We start from the raw sequence: 17,346 nt of genomic DNA on the forward strand, positions 1-17,346 counted from the left end.
GCTTCAAGAAATCCTAGTTGACTTCCGTTTTTTTCTCCGAGAGCAATGAGAAGTTGAGGGATTTGCCCAGGTTCACACCAGCAGGACTTAATCCAAGCCTTTCTACCTCCAAGGCAAGCTCTAGTCACGACATTACATGGGCTTTACATTTAAAAATAACTTTAAAAATATAATCATAAGTAATTTGTTAAAGGAATTCAACAGGCAGGAATGTATTAACTCCGTGCATACCAGTTATACAGTGTAGAAAAGCACACTCAGAAAAAACCAACCCACTGACAGTGAGAGAAGGGAAAGTGTTGAGCATTCACATATTCTGCAGATGAGATGTGCTGTTATGTTTTTCTCCTTTTAAAAAAAGGAAAGTATTATCTTTTTTTCTAAAAGCCAGTGGAGTCAACTGGTTGATGGTCATATATGAGTGAGGGCTGAGGAAGTTAGTTGCTCTTATAATCCTGAGAATAAGTTCAGGCGATCTTATTGGTTCTCTTTTTATATTTACATGGATATATTGGGAAGAGGAGCCCACCAAAGTCATCTCCAAAAAGATTAAGAATTCCTATCGTAGAGAACATGACAATAAATACTATGTGTTTTGTGACCCACCTTCCTATTACTCTTTTTAAGAGAGGGATAAAATGTTTGGGGATTTTCTCCACAAGGGTATTTGTTCTACAGTACATAAAGGCAGTTTCCCAGCTCAAATGGAAGAGAGGATCTCTGGAGAGGACTCTCCCTGCCCTGGTCTCCCACGTGATCCTGTGTGTGTCAAACAGAGTCCGTCAGGGTCTCCGAAATGAGACCCATCATCACTCAAAGTCATTTGACCTGACCACTGGACAGCAGGGGAGACCAGAGTAGCAGGGGAGAGTTCTGCTGTCCACCCTGATGACCTTACTTGCCAAATGTAGCCCACCCAGAGAAGAGAGAGCGAAGGGCACGAGGCAGGAGCGAAGGGCACGAGGCAGGAGCGAAGGGCACGAGGCAGGAGCGAAGGGCACGAGGCAGGAGCGAAGGGCACGAGGCAGGAGCGAGAACTGTCTGTGAGACTTCACAGTACCTGTACTAGGCCTGGAGACCCAACTCAGGCCTGGTGTTCCTGTTAAACCACCCATGCAGGGGCTCGAGAGGACAAAGATGTAGAAGAGTAAATTACACACAATGGAAATGCCTTAAGATCTCCCAGAGAGCTCCAGTTCAAGACCCCACCCATACCTGGAAACCATGAGGATCATGGTTTGCCAGGAAGGATTTTGCCATGCAGAAAGCTGAACTTTTAAGTGGAAAATGGCTAAAGACCATCCTGATCTTCACACTGACCAAAACACTGTATGATTTGAATCAAGTGACCTGTCCTCTCTGGGGCTATTTTTTCACCTAGAGAATTAAGAAGGTGGACATGATGGTCCCCAATAACCTTTCTGGCAGAAAATCTCTGAATCCCCCAGCCTTATAGTAAATCAGGTAAATGTGTATTATTGTTATTAAATATTACTCCCTCTTGAATATTGATTTTGCCAAATATGTCAACGAGAAGGGCCAACTCAAAGCAAAGCCCCCCCATTTAAGACAAACAGCAAGAGCTGAAGGTCGTCTTCACCACCTTTCTGAAGCTAACACCTTTCTTTCTCAGTTTCCTACCTCAATTTCTCCGATGTTGCTTTTGAATTTGGAGACTGTACTCTTGTCTCCTCAGGCTTCCGAGCATGCTCCACCGAGCCACTACTCCATGTGGACAACATCCTCCACGCTGATGGGAGTGGGACGGGTATTTTTGTGAAGACTGAATTGTCCTGGAAAATGAACAAAGGTTTGAGTGTCCCTGGTGTTAAACATGTAATGATGAAGTTGTTAGTTATGTTCTGTACAGTCATTCCTAGCCAGTTATAAACCTTTCCTTTGTTCAGTCACTTCCATGGTAATCATGAAAAGTTTTATTTACAATAAAGGAAAAAACCACCAATCCACTGAGCTGAGGTACAAACCCCAAAGGCAGATGGATAAGTCTAAGTCTGCTTTAACTAACACTTACCCAGCAGCCTGGGAGATACAGAAGGTCAGCTAAACAAGCTGCCACATGGCCAGGAACTGGACTCTGTACCAGAATTTGCAGTTGGCTGGACTAAGTGACAAAGGACGTCCGAGGACTCTGCTTGAGCCAGCATCCAGATCGGGACAAGGTAGCCTAGAAGAAAAACCCATCCATGCATCCATCCATCGTCTCCTCAGCCACAGTCAATATGAAGGAGCAAATAAGATGGAGCAACCACTTAAACATGGAGTCCTGGCTTTCTCTCCATCTGAGGGGGTGTAGGGAGAGGGGGTGCTGCCGCATTCAGAAAACACTTTGTAACAGCTATTCTTGCTGTCCTCTCAATAAGTCTTCCTTTATGAAAGCTAATTGATATCAACTGGTGAAATGATTCCCGCACCTTTGGCTAGTTTCAAAGCTATAGGGGGGGGGGGGGGATACAGAACTTAAAGGTTGGTAAACACTGGGGAAGGATACACCCGAATGGGAACTCAAGCCCTTAGCCACAGGTCAGCCTCACTTCTGTCAGGGCAAGCCATGACACAGGAGGAGCTTTGCTCTGGAGAACCAGGTTCATCACTGAGTGTAGGAGTTAGGATGAGGCTCCCTCAGGCTCATAAAAGCTCCGTGGGCACAAAATACAGAACACATGCAAAGCAGAGACGGGATAACTTGGAAAGAGGCACTAACTGGTACTGGATGAGGCACAGGGATGGGTGCTGGGGGCGAGGGGAACCAGAAGGGCCTCCTGCAGCCGATGGCTCTGCATCCTGAAGCAAGCCAGTAATTTCCAGGTGGGGCAGGAGGGAGGGAGAGACTTCCAAGCCCTGGGGTGGCCGACGCAGAGGAACTCGGGAGGGAGAGGTGTGTGACGAATGACAAGAAGGCTGCTTCCGTTGGGTTGTGATGTGTGAGTAACAGACCCGGAGTGGGGGGCAGGCTGGGAAGGGCATCAAATGTCGGATTGCTCTCCTGTCTGACGGGAGAAGCAGTTTCATTCTTTGTACTTATATCCCCCCCATCCACCACAGAGCTCGGCACACAGCAGAAATCCTTGGGGGAAATCATCGTGCAGCCACGGTGAGGTTTCCCGAGCTCCAAAAGCAGGGGCCCGCAGGATAATCAAAGCTCCAGCGAGGGTAAGCCAGGGGTCCCAACAGACTCTCACAGTGAGGGGTGGGGCTAAGCAATTTCCTTTGGGGTAGAGCTTCCAAAATGAGGGAGGTTCCCAACATCCCAAAGAAGTGGGGGCGTGGTTCCCAGGAGCCTTTGTTGCCTAGGGGCGGCGTTCCCCAAGTCACCCTGGAGACGGGACGTTCCCGGTAGTCCCTGCACTACGGAGGAGCAGGGCCTCTCAGTCCCGGTGCTCTAATTTCTTCCACCCTTACAGACTAGACGTGACTGCGAGCTGGCTGGGGATTTTTACAGCTCCGAAGCGGTATGTAGAGGCCGGCTCTCAGCAGCAATGGGGTGGGGAGCAAGTGGACCCCAAGCCAGTGCCATCTTGGACTGCATCAATGCGGGAGGCATTGACCGAGCTTGGCTCCTCGTGGGGCCGGAATAGTGCCGGCAGTGCCGCTGGGCTGGCCTCCCTCCCCCCACCTTAGCTGCCTGAGCCCATACAATGTTACAAACTTTGGGTTTGTACTATTGCAGGTACACTTGGGGGAGCCCAGTTTGCAGCCGAGCCGGGCAGAGACTCTCGGCCCCTTTGATGCGGGAGCTGCAGACCCGGCAGCCACCCAAACCGAAGCCCTGTGGGCTACATTAGTGTGGAAGAGCATGGCCTGCAGAAAGAGTTAGCACTATTCTTGCCTCCTACAAGCCTTAGGAATTGACCTCAGCGTCTTCTGGGTCTCGGGGTTTGAGACGGGCCCCAGTGAATCCGAGGGTGTCTTGGAGAAGCCAGGCAGGATGGGAGGCCCTGGAGCCCACGTGCTCCAGTGGGTTTGGAATTGGCCAGAAGAGGCAGGCGATTCAGGGATTTCCAGTATCTGAAGTTCTGTCCCTGGGGGGAGGGTTCAGCGTTGTTCAACGGGGCCCCAGAGAACTGACAGGGGGCAGGAAGAGAATTGGCAAAGAAGGCCACTGAGGCTGGAGGCGGGAGGAAAGTCTTCCTCCCGAGAGGTGACCTCCAGTGCAATGGGCTGACTTCTTGCAGCCCTTCCTTGCAGCCTGGAAAGTAGACGAGACCACTTGAGCCCCTCCCAGTTCTCATGGCTTCTTGTGTCCATATCTCCATAGGTGATCCAGACAGACGCAGAACCAAGATGTATAAGTTGGCGGTGATGGGCACCTGTTCTGTGGGCAAGACTGCACTGACCATGCAGTTTACTGAGCATCGTTTTGCGACCCAGCATGACGCCACCATCCAAAATTTCTACCGTAAGAAAACAGTGGTGAACAAAGAGCGGTGCCAGCTGCACATCGTGGATACCACAGGTACTGCAGAGTACTACCCTCTCAGGAACCATTCTGTGCACTGGGGAGAGGGATTTCTCTTTGTCTATGCAGTGAATGACCCCCACTCTTTTGAGAACGTGAATTTATTCTGGGACCATCTAAGGAGGCTCAAGGGTACCGACCGTGTACCCGTGGTGTTGGTGGCCAACAAAGTAGACGTGACCGACAGACTGGTGGACCCCACACAGGGCGAGGAGATGGCCAGGAATTTAGGGGTCACTTATGTGGAGGCATCAGCCAAGACTGGACAAGGTGTGGAGCAAGCCTTCCATGAATTAGTTCGTGAAATCCGTAGGATCCGAGCTGAGGAGGAGCCCAAGAGTCACCCCAGTCACCCCAATATTGAGCAGAGGGAGGCCAGCGGGTTCAACTGTTGCACAATCCAGTGAGCAGGTACATCCTTACCCTGATCCTGCCCTTTCAGGCATCATCAGGATTTCTCCAGGACCCTCTTGGAGGGGCCCACCTGTGTTTCTTTGTTAATCGGTTTGTGTTGGATTTTTGCTTTTGTTTCCCTTCTTGAGCAAGAACGACTACCTCGGTGCCTGGGTATCCTGACCAGGCAAGGAAAGACTCCATTCCTCCTTGAGTGCGCAGCCTCCCCCCCATCCCCAGCTTCTCAACCTGCCAGAGGCCCCGGAGACAGCCAGCTCCCTGGAGGCTCTCTGTCCAGTCTGGTCCTCATCTTCAGCAGCCTCCTCTGCCTTCCTGCAGTCTGTGGCAGGAGGGACTCCTCCCCCAACTGAGACCCTGCCTCAGGAGCCCAGGGCACCAGTGATTCTCTCTCCTGCCCCTGGGCTTGGTGTAATTGGTGTCTGGAGCCAGGTCACCACCCCTGTTGTGACCCAGAAGACCTTGTTTGTGTTATTGGTGAGCAGCCCTGCTCCGAAGTGGTCCCCATTCAGTGACCCTCAAGACCAGACTGGAGAACATTTTTTTTGGTTACTCACATTGTGTTTATTCTCAACTTGCTTATCATCTGAAGCACTTTGGATAGTGGTAAGGGATTGGGGTGAATGGGGCTGCCTCTTACCAGCAGGATGCCTTTAGACATAAGTGCCATTAAAATTATAAATTTCTGTTCTAGCTGCCAGATACACCCCTCTAGACATTGCAAGTTGAATTACTTTAATTGCCTCCAAGAGAAGTGGAGTGGGGGGGCCTGGCTGGAAGTGTTCTGAGCAGATACCTCACAGCTGCAGGTCAGGTGGGGGTCTGCTTGGGAACCTTCTGACAATTCTGGTGAAAAGGGCAGTGGGTGATTCTCTGATTTCAATTATAGCTATTAAGGACTCCAATGCAATTTGTTTGGCTTTTTTGGGAGGGGGGAGTACGAAGAAAAATTCATTTTGAAGGGACTTCCTTCACACTTGGATTCAAAGTTGATAATTTTTTTCCTAGAATTTCTTATAAATAAAGTTTTGGTTTGTTTATACGTGTGTTTTTGGTAGTTTCTCATGGGTTTATATGCTTGGGGTAGGAATCACCTGAGGGCAGTACGGCCTAGTGGAGAGAGAGCCTGGGTTTGGAAGTGAGGAAGGCTTGGGTGTTGTAGCTGTGGGACCTTGGGCTTCAGTTTTCTCACCAGTAAAATATGGGGGACTGTTGGAGGGCCAGACTATAGTAAAAACAAAAACTTTGTTTTGTGGGTCTTTAAATAAAGAAACTTCATAGCCCTGGGTGAGGGGGATAATTGTCCTTGGCTGCTACATCTGGCCTGCGGGCCATAGATTGAGGACCCTAGAGACTCAGGTCTCACTTAACTCTACCACTGGAGTGGGTCTAATTCAATTAAGCTCAGTTCAATGAGATGATAGTGATCCCTAGGAATAGTCTTATCATCTGGCCATCATAATATTTCTCTAGATCTGTCATCTCATTATTTTTCCCTTTGATCAGGTTCTTTCACACTGTGACTATTGTTGAATTATATCTTATGATAGCTAATTATTCACTAATCTCTATTAATGTCATCTTTCATTAATTATAGGCCTGTTTGCTATCATCTATTATCTCGCATCTTTTTATATAGTTATTTCTCTCTACACTCCCCTCACCTCATTTTTAACTTAACATAATCAAAAATACTGATTGTGTTTCATAATGCTTTTTACTTCTTTACCCAAAATTTCCTCCCTTCTCCGGACAAGTTGTCTCCCTTTATTTCTAAATCATGAACCCATTTCTACCTTATGTTGGTGTTGGGTGTTAAATGTTAGTCGAAGCCTAACTGTCGGAGTATTTTCCAATTTTCCTAGCAATTTTTTGTCAAATAGAAAGCTCTCATACCAGAAACTGGGATCTTTGGATTTAATCAGACACTTGATCACTAGTCATTGACCACTGTGTCTTGTATACTTCATCTATTCCAGCGATTCTCTACTCTTAATCCACCAAAAGATTTTGATGACTGCCTCTTAATAAATATGGGATTAGGTCTCTATGGCTAGGCCACCTTCCTTTTCAGCATTTATTTTACAAGATTTTGGATTCCCAAGTTTTCTCCCTCCTTCCTTCCTCTCCCCTCTTCTGAATAATGGATGTAGTTTGATTTAGTTTATACCTGAGCTATCATGTAAGACATAATTCAACATGAGTCACAGTATGAAAGATCAAAAGGAAAAAGTGAAAAAGAAAAGAAAGTGCTTCAATCTGCATTCAGAGTCCATGAATTCTTTATCAGGATATGGATAGCATTTTCTTTAATTTGTTCCTTGCACTTTTCTTAGATCATTTTGTTGCTGAGAAGAGCAGTTACTCATAGTTGATCATCATACAATGTTGCTGATGCTGTGCACAGTGTTCTCCTGGTTCTGTTCATTCACTTTGTATCAGTTTGTATAAGTCTTTCTGGGTTTTTCTGAAATCTGCCTGTTCATTTCTTAGTGCACAATAATATTCCTTTATATTCTTATACCACAGCTTATTCAGCCATTCCCCAATTGATGGGCCTCCCCTCAATATCTAATATTTTTATACCCCACAAAGGACTGCTATAAATATTTTTGCATATTCATATATATATTTTTGTACTTATATCCTTTCCTTCTCATGATTTCTTTTGGATACAAACTTATCAGTGGTATTTGTGAATCAAAGTGTACGCACTGTTGGTTGCCCTTTGGGCATAGTTCCAAATAACTGAGAATGGTTGGATTAGTTCAGGACTCCAGCACTACATTAGGTGTTTCAATTTTCCCTGTCTCTAACATTTATCACTTTCCTTTTTTGTCATTGGCCAATCTGAAAGAGGTGAGGTGGTATCTCATTGGTGCTTTAATCACCAATCAAGTGATTTGGAGCACTTGTTCATATGCCTAGAGATAGCTTTGATTATTTCATTTGAAATCTGCCTGATCATATCCTTCTATTTGTCTCTTCAGGAATCCTTTTTATTCTTATAATTTGGCTCATATTTCACCAATGAAGCCTTTATGGGAGACACTTACAGTAAAGATTGTTTTCCCGCTTTCTGCTTTCCTTCTAATCTTGGTAGCATTTGGTTTGGTTTGTGTAAAAACTTTTAAAATTTAATTTAATCAAGATGATCTATATGCATTTTGCAATGTTCTCTCCATTTGATCAAAAATATTTTCTCTTCCTATAAGTTTGATAGACTATTCTTTGCTCTTTTAATTTGATTATCCCCCTTTATCTCTAACTCATATAGCCATTCAGACTTATCTTGGTATAAATTAAGAGATACTGCTCTATACATACTTTGTGTCCAATGCCCTCTCCACCCCCCCCCCAGTTTTGTCAAATAGTGAGTTCTTATCCCAGAAGTCTTTGAGTTTAACAGTAGATTACTATAGTCTTTGGCTATTATATCTTATGTACCTAATTTCTTTCATCAATTCACTATTCTTAGCCAGAACCAGATGGGTTTGAGGGTTAGTGCTTTATAATATCGTTAGAGATCCGATATTGCTAGACTACCTTCCTTTGTTATTTTGTCCCCATTACTTCCCTTGATATTTTAACCTTTATTTCTTCCAGATGAGTTATTTTTTTAAACTTTTTTCAGATAGTCTTGGTTGTTTGATGGACACAGCACTGAATAAGTAAATCAAATTGAATATATTTAAAATCAAGAGCTAACATTATCTATAATGGAGATAAACTACAATCTTTTCCTATAAATTCAGGGTGAAACAGTGATGTTCACTGTCACCGTTTGACATGGTATGAGAAAATTGAGGGAATAACTATCGGAAGCCAAGAAGATTCACAGTTATCACCTTTGCAGATGATATATTGATACACCTAAAGAACTTAGATTCCAATAAAAATTAATTGAAACAATACTTTTAGTAAATTTCCAAGAGATAAAAACATCCACACAAATAATTGTCATTTCAACCTAACACCAATAAACCTCAGTTGGAAGATAAAGAGTAATATCACTTTCGATTACTATAAAATATATAAAGTACTTTGGAATCTCCTACCAAGATATAGACATAAGAATTATAAAAATACAACTGCAAGTAACTGCTTACTAACAGTACTACACAATTGGAAATTATATTTTATATATATAAACTGCTCATGAAATTAAAGAAGTTTCTGACAGATGTGTGCCTCAATGCAGAGGACAGTATTCATATTAACAGTTTGTATTAGATACTTGTACCATCCCATAGCATCCATTGGGTGAGAGGGGTTATTACTGCTCTTAGTTATTTATTCCCATTGCTCTGGGAATTTGTGGGAGCCAATGAAGCAGGGTTTTTTTTTTGGTAATTTCTAGAGCCATTCTTGGGAGATGCAGAGCTTAGAGTCCAGCCGAGCTTGTGCCTTCGCTTGTGGTGTGAAGGCCACCAGCCTAATCCTCGGGAGAACATTTGGAGAGAATCCTTAGTCCCCAGGAAGGATAGAAGCAGAAGAGCCAGGGGCCTTCTTGGCCTCTGTGGCCAGGCAGGGATGGAGAGAGCCCATGGAAGCAAGGCAGAGCTGTGTGACAGTGTCAAGCAGTTGATTCTTTCCACTTCTTGGTCAGTCACTCTACATATTATATGCATATGAACTGACCAGGTTTCTGGAGTAACCATATGCCTGCCCTAAAAGATATTCCTTAATAAAGATGCCAGGAGGATGGCCAATCCTCTTAATGCTTCCTGAGATTGATCAGATTGTTAGCTAGGAGTGCATTTCAAAATTCTAAACAAATTTGCACAAAGGCATGCCCGAGACTCACCGGGACTCCTCACTTGGATTCCCTACAAAGACTCACTCACTAATACATCTGTAGTTGATATCTATTGCTCTGGATTCTGGCACAAGACTGGTTAACAATGGATAAATCTTAAGTATACATATCCATAAGAGACAGAGTAACAGTAAATGGAAGCCTGGCCTTGGAGCCAGGAAAGCAGCTTGACTTTGTGCTCCTGGGCAAGTAATTTCATTTCAGTTCCCTCTCAAGGACAAGTACCAGAGAAGAGGCCAGTCTGCACGGATTTTTAGAGGGATTTCTTCACTCCTTGTACAGGAGTTCATTTTACTACTAAAAAACATGGATCCTGTCTTTGTAAGCACACCTAATCCAGTTCTGAATATTTTGCAACAAATATTAAAATAACATCTTGTAAAGTAATTTAGCAAACACTGATTGATAACTTCTCTGGGCAAGACCCTGGGCTGGGCACAGTAGGGGAACATAAAAATGGATGAATCCTTTATTTGACTAAAAGGAAACTTAGAGGCTAAGAGGGAGAGTGAGTTCAGGAACTCTTGGCTATGGCTTCACCCACAACATAGGACTCTCTGAGAATACCTCTTCTCCTACATGGGTGTCTGCCATCTTGTAGACCAGCAATCACTGAAGGGGGAAGGACTCCAAATGCTCAATATTGAGCTTAACACTGGAAAAAAGAGGACAGGATTTGGAGCCGGTATACCTGCATGTAAGTATGATATAGATTTGTGTGGTATTAGCATCAGGTTCAGATTTTGATGATACATGGGATGATGGACTGTGAGAATAATTAGGATTCTGACTTTCTATCAGGTGTGTAATCAGATGAAATCATATGTACCTGAGAAATAAGAGACTGTTAGCATGTGAGATAAACAATAAGGTAGTCTGTGACAGTATGTTTGGACATTTCAGAAAAGGGAAGATGTGAGTGAATATTAAACTCTTTGCATATAGTTTAAGATAAAAAGCCATTATTTAAAATTAAATTAAAACCTATTATTAAAAATAATAATAAAAACGTTCTATTTAAGAGCACCAAAAGGACTAACACAGGACTCTATTGAAGTCTGAACAGTCATCAATGAATTGGTGTTCCAGTGGTATTGGTGCTCACTAAAAGGCTTTGCCTTGTGCCACCCATATCAATAAAGTATTTTTTCCCCAGGTCTGTTTGGGAGCATCTGTCACAGAGGTCATCAATCAGAATCCAGGGTTTTAGTCCTACCCAACTAAGGATGCAGGGAAGGATTTAGTTGAGTCTGAACTGATGTAACAAATGGCAGAAAGAGAAACCGGGGATAATCTTATAAATAGCAGAATACCATCGATTTGGTCTGATAGTCAGAAAATAAATGGATCAAAGATTTTAATAGTTATAAAAATGAACTATATTTTAAAAATTTATCAAGAGAGTACAGGCAATTTTAAAAGCTATGATATGTGGTTATACAGATGGTAGGACTAATTGTCAGGGTTTTAGAGAAATAATCCAGGAGGTCTCACTAGCATGTCTGATGCCAGCAATCTTAAATGAATATTTTTAGAAAAGATATGGAATGGGTGCTTGCTTTGAAAGCACATATTCGAAAATTGGAATGATACAGAGAAGATTAGCAAGGCGTTTGCACCAGGGAGATATACAAATTCATTAAGTATGTTTTCTTTGTTTTTTTTTTTTAAGTATATGGAATGGAGAAAGAGGTGCATAGAACCAACATGGCAGCCACCCAGTTGAACTTTCCCAACATTCTTCTCTAAACAACTTTACAATGACTCCTGAAACTAATTTGAGTGGCAGACCAACAAAGGCTCAAAGAGAGACATTTTCTCAGCCTGTGTCAATTTAAGAATCAATGAAAGAGGTCTGTGGGGGCCTTGAGGATGGGAGTGACAGTAGTGGCAACAGTTGCTTTGGGAGCTCTTACCTGAAAGATGAAAAAGATGTCAGACAACTTGGCACAGGAATTACAAGTAATCCTTTCCCACACTAGGGGGTAGCACTGATCTGCAAGCTTATTATCCATAAGCAGTTCCTGGTTCGCCGTTTCAGAGTGCAGGGGAGGGCTTGTGATCACTCACAACTGAGCGGGGGTCCTGGTGGAATTCCAAGGCAGAGAGGAGCACTAGCACTTGTGGTTTCAAGGGAGCAATGTCCCTCTCTGGGTAATACTCTCCTGCTCCTTATTCTGGGAGTGACCACACCTCTCCCAAGATCATACTCTTTTGGAAGCACTGAAGATCTGGAGACCACTAGAACTAGTTTTAAAAACAGTAGGATGAAAAAGCTTGAGGGTTAAGACAATATCTCCTCACCCTAAGATGAGCAGAACAACTTTAACATAAAATCCAAAGTCCAGTAAGAAGCTGAAAAATGAGTAAGCATAGAAAATTGCTAAGGTAGCAAGGCAGGCAACAATGGGAAATCAGTTACATGGAAAGTCTCAAAGAACAATCCTAAGTGGAGCCAAGTTCAACAAAAATTGCAGCAAGTTTTAAAGATGAGAGTGGTAAAGGGAAAAACTGGGAAGGAAAATAAGTGATGCAAGAAAATTAACAGCTTGGTCAAAGAAGCACAAAAAAATAGTGAAAGAAATCATACCCTAAAATCCAAACCTAATTGGTTTAAAAAAAAAAGTTACAAAAAGTCACTGAAGAAGAGCACTGTTTAAAAATCAGAACTGGCCCAAATGGCAAAAGAGGTACAAGAACTTGCTGAAGAAAATTTCCAGGGGAAGATTCTGGGAAGCAGGTGGTATAAGTCAGTAAATTTAATATTCAATGAGGAGAAATGGACATTTCATGAATTTGTGGATTTTCAGAACTTTCTAGCAACCAAACCCAAATTCAATTAACATATAAAACTCAATATCAAAGATTAAGTTCAAGGAACTTAACATGGACAAATTATGTCTTTAAACATGCCAATGTATACCATATGTTTAATACTGACATCAGCAATAAGGTAGCTCAAGAGAAAGACTGAAGAGTTAAGGTGAAAATAGTAATGAGGTGAAGAGGAACAATAGACACAGGTATTAGAGGGGAGAAGGATTTCTAGTTCTAACAACCTATTGACATGGGCAATGGGTTAAATAGACAATACCACATATACCATGAAGGGTATAGCACCCTTCAAAATTTATAAAGGAGGAGGAAAAAATTAATAAGGAGGAGGAATAAATGGATGGGGAGAAGACAAGGGAAGGATCCATGGGTGGGGGGAAATTAATATCAAGGCAAGTTAAGGAGCAAAATTAAAGAAAAGAATTAGGAGGGATAGGAAAGATATATATGTGTGTTTCTCATGCTCTCCACCTTCCCCTAATAGTCTATAGTTAAGTAAGGGAATATGAGAAGGAAAAAAAAGTTTTAAAAAAATGTACACAGCACAAAAGAATCACCTGTAAAGTAAAGCTGGAAACTTATGAATATAATTTCTTGTACTATCACATATTCTGCCTTGAACTGTAGTTTGTTATATATTTTGAATTCTCCCTGATGATCTGCTGGCACATGACAATGTTCTGGTTCGTCTAGTTTTGTGGTTCTTTTCTGTCTCTTTTTCTGAGGTAAAAAATATCCTAAAGGGCTAATAAACCCAAGGCTAAGTAAGCAGACATATGTGGTCAGCTTTGTAAAATTCTTCCTATTTTGTTGGTTTATTTGTAGAATTTATGGAGTACACACAGATCAGTGACATTTTAGGTATAGTTCCAAATTGCTTTACAAATTGACTAAAACAACTTAGAACTACATCAAAAGAATGTCACTGTTAGTTTTTCCAAGAGAGTTTCCTATATTTGATATTTTCGCTTTTTTGGTCAAATAATCAATCTGACTGAGGTAGAATTTTGTAATTTGTATGTTTCCAATTATTAATGATTTGAAACATTTTAAAAATATCCTATGCATTTTTGGGGTGGATGCATTTTTTATGTGGCTATTGAGAAGTGGGCTCTCTTTTGAAAACCCCTACATCATCCATTTCCTTGACAATTTATCAATTACAGAATTTGTTCCTGTTATATATTTGAATTGTTTACTTTTTAAAAAGACCTTTATTATAGAAAAGTGATGCAAAGTCTTTTCTACAGTCAATTGTTCCTAGCCACATAATCCATAGCTCTAAAAACAGTCATGTAAAATAGTTGGTGGTATACCATTCACACCAGCCATGTTTTATCAGAGGTTTTTTGTCCCCCTCTGAGAGTTAGAAATTAAGGTTAGTGTTTGATCTCTCAAGACTTTTCAAAAGCTTTCTGTTTCTCATCAAGCTGGCTTTCTGTCTCACATGTTTCCCCCATCCCATTCAGTAATATAATATGCCTTCATTAGAAGAGGAGAGTATCTAATATGAATATTATCTCCTCTCCTTGTCTTATCATTTTGCGCAATATATAATGTAGGAATCTTATTTATTATCTTCAAATGGAATTGAACTATTCATGGCAATTTTAGTTTCAATCATTTCTCCATGTTTTGGGTTCTATTCTTACAAAAAGAACCCAAAGCAGCGTATCTGAACAACTGATTTTATCAACAAGCATTTCAATAATTGCTTGTGATGGGTGACACTGCCAAGCCCCGAGGATAACAAGGAGAACAAAACAAAAGAAAACCTAAACCACTCCCTGCTCAAGCAGGTCAGTCTAAAAAGAAAGCAAGCATGCAAAGAGTTATGTGCAAATAGTATCTATCTATAAATTATATTGTTTATGGGTGTGTGTAACTGTAAAACTAGATTCTGCCTTTATGTGTGTATATGTATAATGTCTATATATACCTGTACACACACACACACACAAAACCAGCAGCCTCCTTCCATAGCAAAGGTAATTGCCAAGAAGGGTACAAGTGAAAGTTCCTGTGGCTGGTGTGGGTAGCCTCTGCCCATGGTCCTGGGTAATAACCCAGTAATAATTAATTTAGTAATAACTAAAAGAGTAGCCACATCATTTCTAGGTGAGATTTTAGACATGAAAAAAGGAGATGGAGGGAAGCACACACATCAAAGGAGAATAGGAATTAGGAAAGACTTCTGGAAGTAGGTGAGACTTAGCAGAGATTTGAAAAAAGATAGAGAATGGTTTGAAGCCATTATTGGCTCCCTCTGGATAAAAGATCTTGCGGTTTTGTCTACAAGAAGAGCTTCCCCTCGCCTCCTCCTCTTCCCACCCCCTCCTTCCCCCCCCCTTTCCAACTTCCTCCAGATGACAAAGGCCGATTCTCTGGGGAATGGTGTCCCAGAGCAACCAGAAATCCTCACACCTCGACCGCGGTGACTGAGGCCTCCCCTGGAAGGCAAGACCGCGGTCCGGGGGGCCTTGCAGGAGACACGGTTCTTTCGGGTCCACTATCTCGGAACCGCCCTCTACAAGTGCCGGGCCCCCAGACCTACCTGCGCCACCGCCACCTCTGGAGGTCTTCCCACCTTCGAATCCAGGTCCCCGGGTGAGGAAATTTCTCCGGAGGTCAGCAGTGGCCACTGCGGACTGACCAAGGGCCCGGAAACCCCGCCCCTTCGGGCTTTCGCCCCCAAGCAGATCAGCACTCTGGAGAGCTCCAAACGCCCGCACTAACTGGGCGCCCCAGAGAGGAGGAAACTGGCGGCAGGAGGCAGCTGGCGCAAGTTCAGATCAAAACCTGGGTCCAAAGTCCCCGCAAGAGGTTGAAACGCCAGTTGCAGGACTTGGGGCCCCCCGACCCCCTCCAGGCTTTCCCCTCCACTTTGACAGCCCCCTGCCCCAGTGCTCAGCACCAGCGCCGCCGCGGGCCTGCCGTACGTGTACCCCGGTTGGCTGTAGCTCCCAGGCCCCGAGCTTGCCAGGAGCCTTTTGCCGCTGCCCTGGCCCTCCCCCTCTGCCCTCTCTGCCCTTTCCCCGGCTCTTGCCAAGTTGCCCCTCCTGCCATCGCGTCAGTGCTGGTTCGTCTACTAAGCGGCTATCCGAACCAGACCCCCTTCCTGAGGGCCATGTGATCTTAGAGGCCTATAATCCCCCCTGGTGGGGAGCGACTGGTACTGAGAGAGGAGAGAGAATAAGGGAGCAAGAGACAGATCCCTCCGGGAGAGAGTCTAACTCGGAAGGCTTCAGGAAATAATGGTCTGCTCTGTCTTCTGCCCCTGGAAGGACTCCATACATGAACTTGTACATATTTGCGAAATTATTTGAAGTTGATTATGAACAGAGAATTCTTTATGGACATAGTAAACATGGGTTCTTTTCAATATAGTTTTCAAAATAATTTCTGCAATTGTAAAAATGCTTAGTCTTTTTCCCTTTCATCTCTACCCTTGAAAGGGGAATCTTTTCTTATCTAGATAATAAATCTTACCAGTTACATTCCAAAGATTTCCTTTTCTTCCTTGGCCGATTCCCTTCTTTGTCTTCTCCTCCCCCTTCCCTCTAAAATGCTTTCCTGCTCTGCCCCAAGTTCCCACAAAATAAATATTGTCATTTGACTGTATACTGTAAGCTGGCCTGAAAAATTAGAGAAGCACCGAATCTATATTCCAAGAACCTGAATCTGCTCCGTCTGACAAGTAGCACCGGTATCCTGGACCATGATATTCTATATAGGAAGGGCAGGTCACAGAAGAGGGTAAAAGATAGGGGAGATGTGGAAGAGGAGAGAAACAGAGACAAATGGAGAATGCTCTTAACTTTTTTTTTTCTGTAAACATAAGGTATAAGGTTATTAGATGAGGGAGGGAAGCAATGAAAAGATTGAGGAGGGGTGAACAGGTTTGGGTGAGTGGCTGTAGAGAGCAGGAGAGTGAGCCAGTAAGGGAGATATCTTCTTGGAGTCACAGGCAAAATTTGAGGGCCAGGTAAATCCCAAGGATATTCAATGAAGATGAGTATCTCTGGTGGGAGGGCTTGCAAACTGTTCTAGGTGTATTTATAGTGTTACACCTTGAAAGTCAAACATTTTTGGTAAGTCATTTGGTCGACAGGATAAAAACAATTGGTGAAGTGCTCTGCAAAAGTCAGAGCTGCCTCAACGAGCCTCGATGGTGGCTTTTCCCAGAAAACCCCCGTCTGGGCTTTGTCTAAGGGGCCTCTCCCTCTCCCCGAGGCCCGCTCTCTCCTATCCAGCCTGTGTGTCGCCTGGAAATCCAGTGTATATATAGGACCAGGGTTGTTCATCCGCACAAGAATCCCCGAGTTAGGGTGCAGACAGATCATGAACCTCCTTTGATGTTTGAGGGTAAAACAATTCCCGGCTCTGTGCAAGGGAAAGGCTCCTGGGATCAGCATCCTGTTTATAAGAGAAAGCCCCAGATAGTTGGAGCAGAAAACCCAGATTGTGCTTCTTTAGAAGAAGAGAAGGAGTAAAGGTGGGAAAAGAGTATGGGTGGGGAAGGGGGAAGAGAAACACATAGGAAAGGGGGAGAGAAGATGTAAACAAGAGAAAAGAGGAGATATTTCTCCTAGGAAACCTGTTAGCAATTCTGACCATCTTGAAATCATTATGGAAATTGCCACAGTGCCCAAAGGACGCTGCCTTTGAGCCTCCAGTAAAAATAGCTGGCTTCAGAAATTCTGCAGCAAGCCCCTGGATTTGGGGCTTCCAAATAGCAATCAAGCTTGGAAGGCAAGAGGAGCCTGGAGGGTGAAGAGTTTCCCATTCCCCAACCTCAAGCAGG

At 43.5% G+C, this 17,346-nt stretch overlaps 1 non-coding gene and 2 pseudogenes across 1 annotated transcript; all 3 read left to right on the forward strand.

Annotated features, from left to right (window-relative positions):
• Window positions 1-3,746: 3,746 nt before the first annotated feature.
• LOC100921103 lies at window positions 3,747-5,893 on the forward strand (annotated as a pseudogene).
• Window positions 5,894-11,258: 5,365 nt separating this feature from the next.
• Window positions 11,259-11,365, forward strand: LOC111721257. The gene has a single exon (XR_002770549.1). It is a non-coding gene; the product is annotated as a U6 spliceosomal RNA (small nuclear RNA).
• A 186-nt stretch (window positions 11,366-11,551) lies between these two features.
• LOC100917618 lies at window positions 11,552-15,975 on the forward strand (annotated as a pseudogene).
• Window positions 15,976-17,346: the final 1,371 nt, after the last annotated feature.

Source organism: Sarcophilus harrisii, chromosome 5 (assembly GCF_902635505.1).
Source record: "Sarcophilus harrisii chromosome 5, mSarHar1.11, whole genome shotgun sequence".
Classification (NCBI taxonomy): Eukaryota; Metazoa; Chordata; class Mammalia; order Dasyuromorphia; family Dasyuridae; genus Sarcophilus; species Sarcophilus harrisii.